A 16338-nucleotide genomic window follows, 5' to 3' on the forward strand; every position below is an offset into this window, starting at 1 on the left:
AGCAACGTGGAACTTCATTGAGCAGCAACATTAGAATTATGGATATTCATGAGAGACAATTCAATACATTAAAAGAATAGTGGATAAGTGATTGAAGTGGCAGACCTTTACACGTAGTTGCATGGAGTAAAAATATACTTGGTGACTAGTACAACCTATTTGAATCTGCAAGAATTATTATATCAAAGAAAATGATTGTTGGGGGTGGACCCCACGGTCCACTAAATAGTCTACTACTACTATTTTACTTTGATGAATACACTTGCCTCTTGAGAACCTATACATACTACACCAGCAACGTTTTTAGCTAGTATGGAAATAATATGCATTTTGCTACTTCTCAACTTAAGTTAGGGAAAACCCCACTATATACCCTCTCAAGGATTTCCCCACCAGTCAACGAACTACTTGCTCACAAAAATCCCATTTTAGTAGCTTCTTGCTTGTCATCATCTTGGATAAGCTAGTATATGACTCACTTCATGGGTCCTTCTTATATATACACGTATAGGCTTAGAAGGGATTAACGTATGTTGATAGCAGCAATGGCACTGCAATTTGAGGCAGCAAAGTGTAGTTCTTCTCAAGAACAAAATACGGGTGTTGGGCACCGCTTTGATCTCGTTGTTCGTTTTGCCGTGTTATTGGATTCGGGCTTTCTTCACAGTGAAGGAAGGCGGAAAAAGAGTAATTATTGGCATATAAGGTAAGAAATTCTCTCTCCTAGATATTTTTAAATTCATCTAGGTCATAGCCAAATTGTGGAAATGGAGTTGCTAAAGTGTGCATTGTTGTTGTAGTTTGTGAAATTGAAAGGAGAAAATGCGTCGTTGTAGTTTTGTTGCATTTGTAGAGTTTCGGATGGATTAGAGCTTGGTTGGATCGTTTTGAATGTTGTGCGGGTTATTAATGTTAGAATATGTTTCAAATCAATTGTTGGTATTGTTGAAATGATTGTTGGTATGGTTGTTGATAAATTTGGCCGAGTTAAATTCTCGGGGATGCTGAATTTACAGGGGAGATGCTGCCGAAATTTCTGTAGACAAGTGCTAGTTAGGATTGAATTTCTAAGTACTTGTAGCTAACGTTTGGTAATTAATAACGTTATTGTAGATCTTGGGGAGCCCGAGATTTGAGTCGGAATTTGTTTAGCGAGCGAGCGAGGTATGTAAAGCCTAACCTTCCTTTCTTTTGGCATGACCTTTATGGAACGAATAAATGACGTATATGTATGACTCTAAAGAAAATCCTATTCTTAGAGCCACTAGGATGGCTAACATCTTTGACCTCCATGAGCTATTCCATATGGCTGGATACATATTTTATGATGTTCAAAGATTCTATTTGTTATGTTCCGGATGTTGTTCGAAAGAAAAACGAGAAGACTAAAGCCTTTGATGAATATTTCGATATGAAAATATGGTCTTAAGTCCCCATTTGATTTGATCCATAATGTTATCCACAAGTTTCCTAGTATGAATATGTGATCCACAATGATGTCCGAAAAATATTTGATATGGCCTAAGTTTGGATATGTATATTTTGGATATGTCCATATGATTCTAAAGCTCCGTTTGAAGTGCTCCATAATGTTATTTGAAAGCTTCTTAATATAAATGGTACTCGAATTTCTAAGTCAGAAATATTTTCAGAAGATTCCGTACTTCGAAAGTTTGTAACTCTCTTATATTAATTCCAATTGACCCGAATCTTATTTTGAGCCTTCAGATGTCTGTAAAAATATTTGGCTATCGAGTTTGAAAGAAATTTATTTATTTATATGCATATGGTTTCCGCACTACTCTGCTCGTGCCTACTACTATGATATCGTTCGCCGGATTCCGGGCCGGTTTTGTGATCGTGCGCACTATGATATATTCGGCAGTATGATGTGTTACGATTCCCGAGACCTCGCCATAGGGCCGGGTTCCGTTTATGGAGTTATGCGTCGTGATATGGCTTATGATATGTTGTGATGATGTGTTATGTTCGGGGTTGTACGGAGATTTGAAACCTTCTGGAGTTATGCTGTGTTGTGGCACCCGGCGTCGGAGTGGTGATCACGTTCCTGAGCCTTATGCATGATTTTGATTTGCATTACTTATACATATGCTTTCGGCACAGACTTTGATATACTGGTCCGGTATTTACTTCCTGTACCCTTTTATGTCAGTTATGGTTTGGATTTCTGTACTCTATGCTTTACATACTCAGTACATATTTCGTACTGACCCCCTTTCTTCGGGGGCTGCGTTTCATGCCCGCAGGTACAGACGTTTGTTTTGGTGGTCCTCCGGTATAGGATACATATTCTGCCACTTGGAGTACTCCTTTTGATCCGGAGCTCATATTTTTGGTACATATCTTCTGTTATAAATGTTTTGTATATATATATATATATAGCTATTTGGGTACGGCGGGGCCCTGTCCCGTCATATGTTTCTGTTATGTTTTGTAGAGGCCTGTAGTCATACATGTGGGTCATGGGTCATGTTTGTTTGTTTCTGTTTATGATCTGTGCCTTGAGCGGTCCCGGTTGCTGTTATGGCCAAAACGGCCCATATGTTTGTATATGTTTGTATATCTGGGCGATGTGTATTCCGCCAGCCTACCGGATTTGATATGGTATTTCTGTACGGGCAACCGCTTAAGATGACATTTGTTCTTAGTATCTGTTTGAAATAACGTATGTTAAGTCTGAATAAATCTGTGATATGTCGATCTGATACGTAAGTCAGTTTGGGTGTCCAAATAGGGCACCAGTCGCGGCCCACGGGGCTGGGTCGTGACAAGCCTTACCATTTAAAGTTTTCTTTCACTTTGATCCTAAAAAAGGGCAGCCCGGAGCACAAAGCATCCCGCATTGGCAGGGTCCGAGGAACGGGAGAAGGGCATTTCATATCCAGAGCTCAAACCTGAGATCTCTGGTTAATTAAGGATGGATCAAGGAATATTTATCACTGCACCACAACCTTTGTTCCTAAAATATTCAAATTATTCATTGAAGATAGTCTTGTTGTTTACGCCGCCACTTAAATACATTACTATAACAATAAAAATTTCTAAAGCTAGAAAAAAAATTCAAGAAACTACATATATATTTCCCAAATCGATTAACATCTTTATTTCCCAAATCGATTAACATGTTTAAATAGATCCAAATGATTGAAATCCATAAAGCAATAAACAGATTTCCAAGAGTAAATTTGTAGAAAATTAAAAATGAAGAAAACAAACACCATCCTTTTTGGTGAACTATATATATGCTAGAATATAGCAAGATACATACATATAACAAAATTATTGAGTACAAAAAATTAAGAAGACATTATTTATATATGAAAATATTAGCACGTACCCTAAACTCAATTAGGATGAACGAGAGCTTTAGTTACACGCTTAATTTTGTGCACAATATTTTTCCATCTCCACATTCAAAGTAGAGCGTTGCATGAGAATGTGCCTTCTGAAATTTTTTGTAGCGATGCATACACATTTCAAAACACTGAATACATGTGAAAAGTCTTCGTTATCATAAGCATCAAAGACGAAAATGAAATGCTTAATCAACTAATACATGTATATTAGTAGTTCACAAAAAAAAAAAAAAATTGTTGCAGGAGGATGGGTGAAAGTTTGGTTTTGAGGAGGAAGAGTGGCATATTTGTATACGGTAAAAATCGATATAACGTAAACCGATGAAACGAGGACCGAGGGAAGGAAGAGAGGAACGTGCCTGATGACATTCGAGCTAAACCGGAGGAGCGCTTGGACTGGAGCTGAGCAAGGACACCATTTGGTCCACCACCTTTATCGCCGAGACGGTCAGGGCCGTTGGTCCGGTGTAGCCGTTGGTCCGTACGGCCGTTGGTCCGGTATAGCCGTTGGTCCGTACGGCCGTTGGTCCGGTATAGCCGTTGCACGTGAGCCACGCGTCAGTAGCGTCCTGCCATGGTCAACCACCAACCATGCGTGTGTCAGACGGCGCCGTCAGTCTAATCCCACCAAATCCGTTCAGAGCTGTCCTTGTTATTATTATTTTATCGGTTCACGTTGTACGAAGCCCATGGAGGCAACACTATAAATATGGGGCATCCCCCTCCTTTGTAAGGGCTGGCTCGAAGGGACAAAAAACACTTTGTATTAGCAAATATATACAAATCTCTCCCTCAATGCCGGATTTTGGTCCGGGTTCATTGTGTTCATATCCTAAATCTATCCAATCAAGCAACACTCATATGTTATTAGATATACGAATCTTCAGCGGATCTCAGATTATTATTACTTTCTTCGTATCATACCTATATATATATTTTCGATCGAATAGATTGAGGCTTAACCACGTATCCTATACCTACTCACAAATTTAATTGATTATCCGAATTCGGGGTAAACAATATTACTTTTGTATACTTTTATAGCATTACGTAGGGAGACATCCCATGAAGGATCTTTAATGGTGTAACATTCCCATTAAGTAGGTAATTAAGTGTCTGTTTTTTTAGTAAAAGTTTTGCAACCGTTCCACTGTTTTTGGCCGGGAAAAGACATTTAAGTTTTTATTTTTTATAATAGCAGATAACATAAATGCTAGAATAACGGAAATGACAAAAAAAAAAAAAAATAACAAGGTAAAACGGTTAGACTTAATTAAGGGGTTTGAATACGGTGCCTATTGAATTTATTTAACCTAAAACAGTTTTTCCTTCAAAGAGACTGTTAATTATAATAAGACTAGTTTTCGGATAAGAACACTATTACACGTGTATTCCATGCTAATCCGTATAATTTCTTAAAATTATTTTTAAAATAAAAAAAATGCAAGCTCAAACTCATGAATATAATTAGCGTATATGATCAATATTGTTATGACTTATGAGCTATGTTACTCGGACTCTCCTAAAATGTCGTTGGGTGCATGTCGGATCCTTCAAAAGTAGTGTATTTTTGGAGGATCCGACACGGGTGCAGTAACACTTTCGAAGAGTCCGAGTAACTTAGCTTATGAGGAACGGTGCTACTGCATGTGCAGAAATGGCATGAAATTTCACGCAGGAAAAGAAGCTATCGATATGTGCCTAAGTCAATATATAGGAGAACTTTAGAGTGAAAAAAATTGTCATACCAAAAACATTACCACTAGTTGTTGTCTGAACAAGCTTTGTGCACTTGTGGTCGAGTTGTACGTATTCCTTCATTTTTAGCTAAAGGTATTGAGTTCGAGTCCAGAGGAGTATGGAGTCGCCTTTGTTAGGGAGCGCTTTACCCCAATGTGGAAATTACCGGCACGAATCGTAACCCAAACATCCACGTGTAAGCGTTCAAATATCCTTTTGATAGTTATTCTGTAGTCGTTTTTTTCTACTGTTGGATGGTCTCTTAAGATTTATACTCCCTCCATCCCATAATAAGTGTCACCTTAGCCAAAAAATTTTATCCCATAATAAGTGTCACCTTAGGAAATCAAGATATAAATTAGCTAATTTTTTCCAATTCTACCCTTAGACAATAAAGTAACATCTAAATGATGATTGCAAAAAGCCACATAGTAACTTGGTATTGTTGGATTCCCAATGTCAAAAGATTTACTTCTTGTGCATTGTCTAATCAAGAGGTAAAAGTAATTTGTTTTTATTATGTAAGGGTAATTTGTTAAACCTCACATTACATTATTAGTTTCTTAATATGCGTGTTTTTTACTAAGGTGACACTTATTATGAGACGGGGGGAGTAAGAAATAATGGACAAAGAGGTCTTGGGATGTTAAGAGGGTCTAGGGATTGAAAAGAACTGATTTCTGGGATTTTAAGGAAAATTAGGAGGAAAGAGAAGGCCTGAATTACTTCATCAGTCTAAATTTACGTGACATCTTTCAAATTTCGAAATTCAAACAATTCTTTATTTCATCGTAATTTTTTCTTATATCTTTTAAATATTTTGAAATGTCAATTATTGTGACTCACAGTAGTTTTTGCATAATTTCCAAGTATGTGAATTTTTTTCAAAAAAAAAAAAAACTTAAAATTCCATGCTTGAATTTAAATTATTTAACTCTCGAAATTTAAAATGTGCCACATAAATTAGGAAAGAGGGGAAGAGAGGAACAACATAAGCAAAATGGTTGCAGGATTAATGACTTGATTCCATCACAGAAAAGCGGGAAAATTGGAATTTTTGTGATTTTTTTTTCTTCCTTTAGTTTTTTTTATAAAGAGTATTTTGTAAAGCATATTTTAACTACCTAATAAAGTAAAAAACATCAAACTTGCGCAAAAAGACAAGACCAGGTAAAACACATTTATTAAAAAAGAAAAAAAAAAGAAATTTCTTGGAAAGTTCTTTCTATTATTTCCATTTTAAAATAATCAAAGGAAGAATATGGTAAGTTTCCTAAAACGTGTTTTTTAAGTTTAGCGAGAAACTTGAAAAGTGCAACAAATTATTGGTTATCATTTTTATCATATTATTAATTACTACTCCCCAGGGATAAAAAAGAGTGTCCGCTTAGCCATTTACACACCCCTTAAAAAAATACTAACTCCTAAATAAAAATAGATAATTTGACTAAAGTGCTCCTAATTAAATATGTATTGGGATTTGATCACGAGATACTTAATAGGGGAAAATTTGAAAAAAATAGGGTTAATTCTTTCTTAATTTTATAAGTAGACACTCTTTTTTACCCAAGAAAACAAAAGGCTAAGTGGACACTTTTTTTTTATCCGGAGGGAGTATAACATTTATCAAGAGACTAGTAAATTTATTCTCGCTTCGCGCGGTCATAAAAGATGTCGTTAGATTTATGACTTAATTTTTTTGATACCAAAATTTAAAAGTAATCACAATGTATATTTTGGCTAATGTCTTCTTTAATTATTCTTTCATAAGATAAGCGCGCTCATATATATAACAGAGAGTTCACCCCGACACTCGTGGTTTTGGCATAAGTCTGAAACAGAGTTTCCTCCGAATTTTGTTGCTGAAGCTGTAACCAGCCAATGATCAGCTCGAAGAATGTCACCACAAGAATGAACTCGGTATCTTTCATTGATGATTTAGTCTTTTGGATCTGGAAAGTTAAAAGAGTACCATGAAAGAATGAATAGAGCCAAAAAGAGAGTTATGGGCAGGAGACTTCATCTTATTCTCTTCCATTATATAAAGTTACATTACATATTATAAAGCCAAAGAGTAACATTATATAAAGTTTTATACTATTCCATTATATAAAGTTACATTACATATTCTAAAGCCAAAAAGTACCATTATATAAAGTTACATATTTATTCTTTCTTCTTTAGGACAAAGAGTAACATTATATAAAGAAAGTTACATTACAAATTATAAAGCCAAAAAGTACCATTATATAAAGTTACATATTTATTCTTTCCTTCTTTAGGACAGGAGACGTCATCTTATTCTCTTTCATTCCAGACAGCCATTTTCAAGACTATTATTTATCCTTTGTCAATGACATTTATCCCATCTTTCTTTTCTTCTCTATCTAATTCTTTGACTATTATTTATCCTTTGTATTCATGAGTCCGCGATTTTTGTAGGACAAAAAAAAAAGTTGAATCGAACTAACACAAAAAAAAAAAAAACATAACTAGGTTTCACGCACTAATTTAGTGCGTGAAAGGACCAAACTACAAAAATAAGAGTTTGGCCTTTCACACACGAAATTTGTGCGTGAATGAGCCTAACCCTTTTAACCCTGTACAAAATCTGAATACAATATTATTATTAGACCGCTTTCACAATGAAGCTTTTTCCTACAACTGCTGTCCTTCTCTTCCTAGTGCTTCTTCTCTCAACAAATAATATTTAATTGTGACTAAGACTGTTTGGATATGCCTATAAGTTTTTTATAAGCTAAAAAAAAAAAATAAGTTGGGGTAATCTAACTTATTTTTTTGGACTTATAAGCTGTTTTTTATATGCCGCTTTTTTAGAAAGTTAAGTCAAATGGGCCTAATTATTTTTTTGTACTTTATTTTAAGCACAAAATGACTTTAAGTAATACCCAAACATAAAAAGAACTTTTTATAAGCAACTTATAAGCCAATCCACACGGGCTCTAACTCATTTAATACGTAATTTATGATTTTTAAAGGATTTTGAAAAAAAACATGACATAAACTATGGTTACTCTAAAATATTTATTGCTATTTAAAATTCCAATCATATATTTTGGGTGGGTGAAAGTAGATTCGAATTTAGAATGTTGAGACCCGTACCACAATCATATATAGAATTAAATACAAAAAAAATTAATTTCTTTCAACCCATCCTAACCCCTGCCCGAGTTTTTTTTTTTTTTTTAAATAATAAAAGTTAAAAGTACTTCTTTTAACTTTTGAGAAGTACTAATTATTGAGAAGTACTTTTAACTTTTATTATTAAAAAAAAAAAAAAAAAACTCGGGCGGGCGTTAGGATGGGCTGAAAGAAATTAATTTTTTTTGTATTTAATTCTGTATATGATTGTAGTACGGGTCTCAACATTCTAAATTCGAATCTACTTTCACCCACCCAAAATATATGATTTATATGATTGGAATTTTAAATAGCAATAAATATTTTAGAGTAACCATATTTTATGTCATGTTTTTTTCAAAATCCTTTAAAAATCATAAATTACGTATTAAATGAGTTAGTCACAATTAAATATTACCACTTGTTGAGAGAAGAAGCACTAGGAAGAGAAGGACAGCAGTTGTAGGAAAAAGCTTCATTGTGAAAGCGGTCTAATAATAGTATTGTACTCAGATTTTGTACAGGGTTAAAAGGGTTAGGCTCATTCACACACAAATTTCGTGCGTGAAAATCCAAACTCTTAAAATTAGTGCGTGAAACTTACTTATATTCTTTTTTTTTTTTTGTGTTAGTTTGGTTCAACTTTTTTTTTTTTTTTAATCTTACAAAATTTTTTTGTATTAGTTTGGTTCATCTTTTTTTTTTTTAATCCTACAAAAGTCGCGAACTCTTGTATTCATATTAATATCCTTCGACTATTATTTATCCTCCTTTGTATTCATTCTAAACGTTGTACAGCTATTTATCCTTTGACTATTATTTATCCTATAAAAATCATAAATTACGTATTAAATGAGTTAGTCACAATTAAATATTACCACTTGTTGAGAGAAGAAGCTCAGGAAGAGAAGGACAGCAGTTGTAGGAAAAAGCTTCATTGTGAAAGAGTATTCATTCTAAACGTTGTACAGCTATTTATCCTTTGACTATTATTTAACCTATTCATTCTAAACATTGTACAGCTATTAAATCTTGCTTTCCTTCTCTATCTAACTTCTCCAAGAATTTTATTCTTGCCACACGACTTCTCGAAAATCTTCTGAAGCAGTGAAAGCATTTGTGGTGGCAAAAGTCAATCTTGCGAGCCAAACCATGCGCCGTAGGTTCTCCTTATAAATGCGAATATTTCACTGTCGACAACCGATGTGGTACAAATGATACCGATTGACTAAAACTGATTTCTCTTCCATATGGCCATGTACAAATATTTGTTTCTCTCTAACTTTTTTTTTTTTTTTTGAGCTAATTAAAGTAAACACTCCTCTAATATGACATAGTTTCAATTTTCTATGTATTTTAAATATATTACACCTTACATATTATGAAAATCCTACAGTTACACTCCCTATGAAGTAATATCCATAACTAAGCATATTACTTGACAAATTAAAATTGTAAATAAAGATTTATGTATTTATTTTCATGAATTAAGAAAATAGGATAAACGTTTTAGTTGAAATCTTTATTAAAACTTTTCTGATCAAGAAAGAGATTATTTTTAAAACATATATCTTTTAAATAAGAAATGAGCACAAATGAATGGAAATTTAATTTGATAATTGAAAGATTACTCCACTTTTTACCTTTTTTCCATTAGAAAACGTGTACAACTTTATTACACGCTCTCTTTTAATTTGCTCAAGACTCAAGACTTTTCACTTTAACAAGACATTTTTACTTATCCTTTAATATTTTCTTACTTCCACCATAATTTCAGTTGCTCAATATAAGCTTTTGTTATTCCCTAGAAAAAGAAAGTCAAAGAGTACTATTGAAAGTTGATAAAAATATTATGTGTTATTTGTTGTTGCGTTATTTTCGGAGAGAAGATTTCAAAGAAGCAACAACTCGTATTAGAATCTAGTCTCAAATTTCTTGAATCAGATTTCATCATTTTAACTATCAACTGAAAAGGAATTATTCGGAGAAATCAATTATAAAATAATTATTTCATCTCAAAAGATAGAAAAATAGACTTCAAATAAAAAATATATATAAATTCTTTAAAAAAAAATTAGGGCCAAGTTTGGCTTTAGGCGATGAGCCATTCCTGATCATGCAACAGCCAGAAGTATGGCTTAGAGCCCGTTTAGATTGGCTTATAAGTTGCTTATGTTCGTTTTAAATTTTTTTAGTGTTTGGCTGGCACCTTAAAGTCATTTTGGCTTAAAATAAGCTCAAACAAATAATTTGGGCCACGTTTGACTTATTTTATCTAAAGCAACCTTATAAGTTGAAAGCAACTTATAAGCCAAAAAAAAAAAAAAAAAAAAGTTAGGCTATCCCAATATTTTTTTTTAGCTTATAAGCTGCTCAAAATAAGTCCATCCAAACAGGCTCTTAGAACCCTAATTTTCCTACTACACTTCCTTTTTCTCCTTTTTTTTTCGGAAAAGGGCCAAAACTACCCCTGAACTTTGGGAAATAGTTCATCCATACCCTTCGTTATACTTTAGGGCCAATTATACCCTTACCGTTATACTATGGGGTCAATTATACCCTTATGTCTAACAGCTTCCACGTGGCATCATCCCAGCCCTTTAAAATTATTTTCCCCTCAAATAATTTTTTACCCACTAAAATAACCTAACCCAACCCGACCCAATTTTTTTTCCAGGCAAACTGATACGGACCCAACCCATTGCCCCTTGGCTGGAAAAAAAATTCGGGTCGGGTTGGGTTATTTTACACTACAAAAAAATTACTAAATTGTGGCGGTTTATTTATGGAGGTCATAACAAACCCCCACTATAAATTCAATTTGTGGCTTTTGTGTCAATCCCCACAAAATACTTCTTTTTGTGGCGGTTTATTTGTGGGTGTTGTAAAAAACCCCACTATAAATTCAATTTGTAGCGTCTATTTCAACCTCCCCAAAATTATTTTTGTTGTGATGGTTTTTTTGTGTAGGTTTTTTATAACCTCCACAAGTACATAAAATTTTAGTTTTTTGAGAAATTATTGCAATCCGATACAAATTGACGATTACTAACTAACGCCATTTTTAGTCATGTGAATCTCGAGAAGAGAAAAGTGTCACATATGAGACAACCCTAGTAGTATAAAGACTTTCCATTTTGACAAATAAAAACAAAGACATATAATTTATTTTTCTTCTGGTTCCTTATGCATTAGGTATGAATTATTATTTCTAGACATGAAATCTTCTAGACATGAAATCATGTATCCTTTGCTTATTTAACTATTCAAAAATTTATTTTTATACATTAATAATATTAAGGAAATTGCTTTAGACCTCATTTGTTTTGAATTTTCATTAAGAGTAAGACGTTTGAAATTGAATGAAGATCTAAATATTAAAATGTGCATTAAGATTTAAATGTATGAATCTAAATATACATTTGAATATCAAGAAGTTGTATTAAGATCTAAATATTAAATAATTAAAACTGTTTGTTTTCGCAACATCTAAATATATAAAACTTATCTTTAGATAAAAATTAATAAATTTAAAATAAATTACTAAATTGACCTGATATGTGCTATATCGATAAAATATTTTTAAAACTTATCTTTATTTAAAAATTAGTAAATATAAAATTTAAATAACTAAATTGATCTAATACTATATTAATATAATATCTTTTTTAAAATTATATGATAGTTGGAGGTGACGATGGCTAGCAATGGTGGTTGTGCCGATTGGGGATTGTGTTGAGCAAAGACCGTGGTTGTGGCCTTCTGGGTGTAGCAAGTGGTGATGGATCATGGTTGTTGGTGGTGGAAACTGATAATTATGATGGGGATAGTGATAGCTAATTGTGGTGGTAAATGATGACGGTGATTGTTGATATATAGTAGTGGCTGGTGTGGTGAATGTCATTGGTGATTAGTGGTTGTAATGATGGTTAATGGTGATGATTGTAAATGTCGGGTAATGATGTTGACAGTTGACTTACGTAATTGGTGGCGATGATTGTAAATGGTGTTAATGGCGGTGACAAGTGACTTATGTAACTGGCGATGCTGGTGGTCGTGGCTGAAAAAGGTGATTGTTCGTGGTGGATGATAGTTGGTCATATGTGTTACACCTCGGAAAAATTTCCATTGATGTCCAAGTGAATAGACTAACGAAGAGCATGAAGTATACGGTATCTCGATAAGTAAGAAATGATATTCGATGACCCTAGTTAAGACTTCAAAGATGTTTGAGATAGGGGAAGAAAGTTTGCTAAGGGAAGGCAAGGTATACGATAGGTATCGAAAAGGAATTACGAGTAGCAAGTTAATGAGGATCTAACAATGCTTTGGAGAAGAGTTATAACGTCCCTTAGAATGTTAATGAGATGATAAACAAGTGCTAAGAAGGTTCCATAAGGATTGGAGATCAAACGAGTCAACGAGAACGAACTTCGGAACACTGGGGATTATACGGCCAAACATACTGGCCGTATAAAACATACGGTCCGTATGTTGGACCGTATATTCAGCCTAGATGGTCACCATTCTCTAGACAAAACATACGGCCCGTATAAAATGTACGGACCGTATGTTGGTCCGTATATCTGGTCGGGGACAGATTGGTGTATTTAATGAGGGATTCAAGTTTCATTTCATTTCATTTCCATATCACACCCCTTCTCTCTAAAGCATCTCTCTACATTTATTCCACAAGAATTCAAGAGGTATTAGTGATCAACAACATAAATTAAGTGAATCAAGTGTAAGAAAACCCATTAAAGATCATCCAAGTCAAGAAATCTCATTGGAGATGAACTAGGATTTTGGCTCAAGTGAAGTATTTCCATCCAAGGCTTGTTACTACAACATCTAAGGTAATATTTATGGTATTTCCATGCTATTTAAGGTATTCGAAAGTTGAGACACTTGGATTGTAGAAGGATATAGAAAAATGGGTCATGAATGTGGAATAGTGCCATTTTGAGTAATAGCTTGAATTGAGTTATGATTCTTGATGTGTTGTGATATGAATATGTTATAAATGAAGTTAAGAACATGGGATAGGCAATGTATATGAATAAATGTAGTCGTGTGTTATGACCATGGATATGGGTGATTGGAAGTGAATTGAGAAAAATAGATAATGTGGATGAGTGACGACTATTGTTATGATATTGTAAATGTGTTATTGACGTTTGGGAGTTGATATATGATATGGGGGAATGTCGTATAAATAAAGAAGATGCTGTCCAATTTTCTCTAGCCTTAGTCATGTATGCTAGCCATCGATTTCTAATGATAGTATGACTTTAATGAAGGTAGAAACGTACGTGAGCATTGAAGGAGAACGTGCAAGTGGTAAAGTAGTTGAACGGAAAGGTATGTAAGGCTAACCTTTCTTTCATAAGGCATGGTTATTTGGCCAATCATCTAAATCTTCTATAAGTCTATGATGTCCTTCAAATGATTCTATCTTTCAAGCTATTAAGCTCATGATTCTCGATATGCTACGATTGTTCTAAGTTCCTCATATGACGAGTAAGCCTATAAAGATAGATGTAATGAATGACGATAATAGTGAGAATGATAATGATGACGACTATAACGATAATAGCGATGACAATAACGATGACGATGATGATAGTGATGATAATAGTAAATATGCTTATGAGCTATTATGTATGTGTATTCATGTATGACTATTATGGAACCCCGAGCTTATAAGGCCGGGTAGAATATGTATATATTTATGTAACGCGCGCGCACCTCTGCAGTTGGGTACGAATAATCTTGAAGCCTTGGTAGGGCCAGGTATGTGTAACCTTGAGCCTTGGTTGGCCAAGTATGTATGATAACCGAGCCTAGCCATGGTCGGGTACGTGAAACACCGAACCTTCGTGGTCGGGCATGCTATGTAAATGTTATGTATACGATATGGCTATGTATATGATATAGATATGAGTACGAATACGAACATGATACGAATATGAGTATGAATAAGACTATGTATACGAATATGATTACGGACGCAATGTAAATGAGTACGGATACAGATATGGATGTATGTACACGAATACGCGTTAGAAATGGAAAGTCCCTATGGAAACCAAGTAAGTGCTTATGACAATGATACGATTATCTCCCATCTTATGCTATTTCTTATGTTGCTTATTATGCTTCTATACTGATATTGATCATGCTTTACATACTCTATACATTCTTCGTACTGACGTCCTTTTGTCTGTGAACGTTGCGTCATGCCCGCAGGTGCCCAGGGAGACAGACTTGATCCATAGCTACATTCTCAGGGATTACATAGCGGAGCTCCATTTCTTTCGGAGCTAAAGCTTTTGGTACTTATTCTTTTGTATATATATTCATGGGCATAGCGGGGTCCTGTCCCGCCTATATGATATGACATACTCTCCTTAGAGGCTCGTAGACATGTGTATTTGGTTAGATGTGTTTGGCCTTGTCGGCCTATATTTTTGGATATCATTTTGTTAAGCCTTGTCGGCGTATGTACATTGGTATGGGCTTAGTTGCTAATGTTAGTATAAAGGTATTGTTGCCCAATGGGATTTGTACGATTGATGGATAGAAATGTATGAATTAACATGTGGCTCACCTAGATGAAAAGGGTAATGTATGATAAGGGGTGCCCGGGTGGGATAGCACCGGGTGCCCGTCGCGGCCCTCCGGTTGGGTCGTGACAATATGGGCAGCGACAGCTATTGATAATATGAATTGCATGATCTTTGTAGAACATTTGAATAGAAATCTTAATGAAATTAAGACTTTGTAATAGATCTTAATCATTCAGATATATTCAGACACATTAAGTAGTTGTAAACTTGCAAAAACAACACACTTAATGATTAAGATTCAAATTTTAAGAATTAAAAAAAAAATTAATGACTGAGATTAAGACATTTATTAAGTGCAAACAAATGAGGCCTTGCTACTTTAAGATTGATATGATAGAAGAAACCAAGCTCAATTATACCTTGGTATGTTATAATTACTTATTGCAACTTTAGGTCATCTCAAGTTTTAGTCAGGAGTATAATGGTTTGGAAAGAAAACAGTAGAATAAATGTTTTTAAAAAAAATTAATGGTGGTAATTAAATTTTATATTATATAAATTTAGCAGTGTATAAAAATTGTTATTTAAAATAGTCAAAGTAATCTCATAATCTGTGATATAAGTTTTTGCTCAAATCTTTATAATTAAGTGCACTTGTCCCGAACTTTAATCGGAGGGCAAAATTATATCATTTCAAACAGTTCAATGGCAAAATTGACCCTTTCCCCCGCTTTCTTTGGACCAACCGTTAGTAGGACAAATATTTTTGAGCTACTTGACTAATTGAAAGGCATGTTTAGTTAGTTAATTAACTATGAGGACATATTTGGGTAAAAAAACGTTACAAAGGATAAAATTGGTCAATTTCAAAAAGTTCACAGATATTTTTTACCCTTCTCCCTTTATTCTATTTATTTCTATATGCATTTTATCTTTATTTAAGCTTTTATTAAAGTAGGAGTAATTAATTTTGCAAGGACAACATTATAATTAGAGTACTAATTAAGTACTACTACTTTCTCTGTCCCAATTTATGTGATACACTTTTCGTTTAGTCTGTTTAAAAAAGAATGATACATTTCTATATTTAGAAATAATTTAACTTAAAATTTTCTCTTTTACCCTTAATGAAATGATTTAGAGTCACACAAATATTTACGGCTTCTTTTAGACCATAAATTTCAAAAGTGTTTTTTTTCTTTCTTAAACTCACTGTCTAGTCAAACTATATCATATAAATTTAGACGAACGGAGTACTAAATACTAATAACCAAAAAAAAAAAAAAAATTAGTGGCAATATGATCAGTTTTTTAATAGTGTCTTTTATTTTTCATTTGGGGCCAAACTTTCCCCCAAAAATTGAAAGTCCCAAAGACCAAATCTTTCCCAAAAATTTAAAACCCAACCAGACGTCTCATGGGCAATTCCTTCCCACAAAATAAAAACTGGAAACCCCTAGGGCCTGTTTGGAAAGCCACCCAGGTAATTGAAATTGGATGTAATTGGGTGT

General features: G+C 33.9%; 1 long non-coding RNA gene across 1 annotated transcript; it reads left to right on the top strand.

Annotated features, from left to right (window-relative positions):
- Nucleotides 1–263: 263 nt before the first annotated feature.
- On the top strand, nucleotides 264–2656 carry LOC132056744 (uncharacterized). The gene is made up of 2 exons (XR_009414926.1): nucleotides 264–706; nucleotides 1114–2656. It is a non-coding gene; the product is annotated as an uncharacterized LOC132056744 (long non-coding RNA).
- Nucleotides 2657–16338: the final 13682 nt, after the last annotated feature.

The sequence above is a fragment of the Lycium ferocissimum genome, chromosome 1 (assembly GCF_029784015.1).
Source record: "Lycium ferocissimum isolate CSIRO_LF1 chromosome 1, AGI_CSIRO_Lferr_CH_V1, whole genome shotgun sequence".
NCBI classification, from domain to species: Eukaryota; Viridiplantae; Streptophyta; class Magnoliopsida; order Solanales; family Solanaceae; genus Lycium; species Lycium ferocissimum.